Here is a 3,379-nt window from a genome sequence, read left to right as displayed (position 1 = left end):
ACTCTTTGTTTTTGATTTTACTCCCCATTTCACTAGCATTTTCTTGCAAAACACTGCCACTTATAGGAACGTTTTCTTGTCTTTTTTGAGTAAACCACTCAATAAGTCTCTTGTCAACCTTTTCAGGTGCAGATAATTTTAACTTCCAACATCTAACATTTGTTTTGTCATACGCTGATAAAACGTTTTCTCTGTTTTTCCACATTGTTGCAACAGTAGACTTTCCAAGTGCTAATTCCTTACAAGTGTCACTCTGCTTTACTCCACTTATTATTTTGTTAATAATCTCGTACTTTTCATTTAGTGAAAAAGCTTTACGTTTTTGTTTTTCCATTCTAAAACGATTTACATACATAACGCGGCAAAAAACAAGTCACTGCCAGTCTCTCGCTCTCACTAATCACAACTCCGCACGATTGTGTTGCGGAGCGTGGAAGTTCGTTATAAACGGAAAGTGAATATACAACTAACCTAAAAAGTGATCGTTATATCCGGAAGTTCGTTATAAACGGGTTCGTTATAACCCGTAAAAAAATACATTGGTCTTTATGGACGACGTTTCAATTAGAGGAAAAAAGTTCGTTTTAACCGAAAGTTCACTATAACCCGGTTCATTATAAGCGGACTTTACTGTATCTACTTTAAGTAAATCGTACTGCCCATAAAATCTAAATGTCCCATTAAATCTGAAATTGAAAGGGCTGAGCTCACAAGTCATTTCTAAGAAAAACGAACATTATAACATTATAGTCAAATATACAGCGTGGACAAAAAATAATCAAGATCAAAGATCATCCCTAATGTTTTTTTAACCATGTATATTTAAAATAAACAAATAAACCCCCAAACCCATTGATTTTCATTTTGATTGGCGCCGCGGCACGCGCCTATTTTCAATTTGTCATTAACATCTAATCGGTTTTTTAGTTCTACTTGTTTTAATAGTTGAATTAACGAAAATTTTCACATTTTTCGAAGAAAAACCACACACGTTGTTAGTAAAGGGATAAAAGAGTGATTTTAAGCATTTAAAACTCCTGTTGCATTTTAATAAGACAAATCAGGAGTCATACATTCCCGCTTCTAAATAAAGTCAGCTTTGTAAATAGTTTCTTATTCTCAACATTTGGCTCTTTTTTTGCAAGCGAAGATTTTTGTAAAAGCGTTTGTAAATGTATTTTTTTTAATTTCTTAAACTAGCTCAAACTGCAACCTATAAATTATTCCCGTTTTTGTCAATTTTTTTTTATTTTAACGATAGATATACGCAAAGCATGTGATTGTGAAGTAATAGTAGTTTTCGATACTAGGGCGAAAAGTGTCGTTTTTCGAACGAGGACGGCGTTTCCAATCCGTCAGGAGTTCGAAAAACGGATTTTCGCCCTCGTATCGAACCACATTTTTTATTCGAATGAAAGACATAACACGAATCATAAGTTATAATAAATAAATAAAGCCAAAAATAAAAGGCGTCAACTTCATATTTAAAATTTGATGTCAATGCCATTTTTGAAATTGTCACGTTTTGACGTTTGTAATTTTTCAAAAGCGTTCTTCTGTCAGCATGTAAATACAAGTGACGCAATGAGTGGTGCTTTCACGGCATGGTGTTTGTATAATGTAATAAGATGCATATTTTACATGACATTTGCCCTATTTAAAAATATTGTGCTTTGCGTGTGGCAACATCGGCGAGCGCAGAAAAATAGGCGATTAAAACGACTTTGAGGCTGATCTTGTAACAAAGTTACAATTTAGAAATTGTAAGTAAACTTTAAATTATGATCAATAGTTGTCGATGAACCTACGTAATTAATTAAAAAAGCATATCGGTTACTTTTTAATGAAAATACTTTTAAAAATATAATGACAGTTATGACAATTTGTGACATTTACTTTTACGCACATGTGCGTAAAAGACCGTGCGTAAAAGTAAAAAAAAAGTGCTTTTTTATGATCATCGCTTTTGATCGAAAAATGGCAGTTTTAGATGCATTCGAATCAATTTTTTTTATTTATGGAGACAAAATGTATTAGCTTTGTATACAATTCAATTGTATTTGTTTTTTCACCGGTTTTTTTATAAATTTTTTTCTTTTGTAATCAAAAATTATTCAGCTAGTGAAATTGCAAACTTTATGTGTCTCAAACTTATGTGACTGCACTGTTATTTGCATTTTTGGAATAAATATAAACTGACTTATGTTGAATCTTCAATCTAAAAACTGATGCAAATTTGCCTTCTACGTAAATTATGGTTTAAACCTCGAATGCACAGAAACAAACTTGTGCAAAAAAACAGTCGAAAATATTGAAGGTAAAACAATGCTTGTATCATATATTTACTTACATTTGGTAACTGCATATGTAAACCTCAGTTGCGTTAGTTTACTAAACAGTACTAATAAGGAACATTTTAATATAATTAAATATTTATTTAAGGTCAAGTAATTAAGTCCATAAGTAGTATTTTGCAACATCGTATTGAACTTGTCTTATTAAAACCAAGTAAATCCCCAATGCTTGGAAAACCACATGCGTACTTTCAAAATTCCATTGATTATCGTCCAGCTGAGGAATGTGAATGAGTATTTCCTTAAAGCTTTACAAAGTAACTAATATAAATGTTATAAATGACAATGAACAATTGAAATAAGGAAATTCCGATTTTGTATAATGCATTGTTTATTAGATTATCAATATGTAGGTATTATAGAAGAAAAAAAATATTCCCAATTTCCTTCAACTTTGTTTCCATATATTTATTTGGTATTACCCAACAAAGTTGTTTTTAGATTTTATTAAGAAAAAGTGAAAAAATGGGTTTATTTAGTTACATATATCATAAAATATATGAGTCACCAATGCGTTTTTTTACTTAAAACTGTAAACTGTTAGACTAATGCTTGCATTATAAAGGGTGATTGATGAAATAATGAAGCTGATGGTGATGAAATTTCTCCCAATTAATCGTGTTTGATTTTTTACATTGTTTGATTGTTTAGTAGTTTTCTACATTGAAGTTTGTCTTAATGTGTCTTAATTTCTTTACGCCGCCGAGGTTTAGCGATTGCTTGGTTTAAGTCATATTTATACTTTGTAGCCACTAACTTGCTTTTATTTTGTTCAATAAATATCCAACTACAGCTTGATAATTTTCACAATTTGAAGAAGACATTTGATTGTTCAACTGCTTAAAATTTAAATTAAAACCACGCTAAAGTTGATATTTGAGAGTTTTTCAGACGTAGCTTTCAGCTGCGTAATTTGCTCATAAACGTTCATAAAAGTTCATCTCAAACAATGCGGAGGCAAATTAGTTATACATTTTCAAACTTAGCTCTGAGCGACGCAAATCGCTTAAATTACAGTCGGATTT

The 3,379-nt window shown here is 31.0% G+C and overlaps 1 protein-coding gene across 1 annotated transcript in view; it reads right to left on the bottom strand.

Annotated features, from left to right (window-relative positions):
* The window catches only part of LOC109533470 (1,5-anhydro-D-fructose reductase), an 11,772-nt gene that overhangs the window by 4,127 nt on the left and 4,266 nt on the right, over positions 1-3,379 (bottom strand). The gene's annotated exons all lie outside the window — the stretch shown is intronic.

This window comes from Dendroctonus ponderosae, unplaced genomic scaffold (assembly GCF_020466585.1).
Source record: "Dendroctonus ponderosae isolate FM_Combo_2020 unplaced genomic scaffold, Dpon_F_20191213v2 Dpon_F_20191213_1, whole genome shotgun sequence".
Lineage (NCBI taxonomy): Eukaryota > Metazoa > Arthropoda > Insecta > Coleoptera > Curculionidae > Dendroctonus > Dendroctonus ponderosae.
This window is presented reverse-complemented; position numbering and strand designations above follow the sequence as displayed.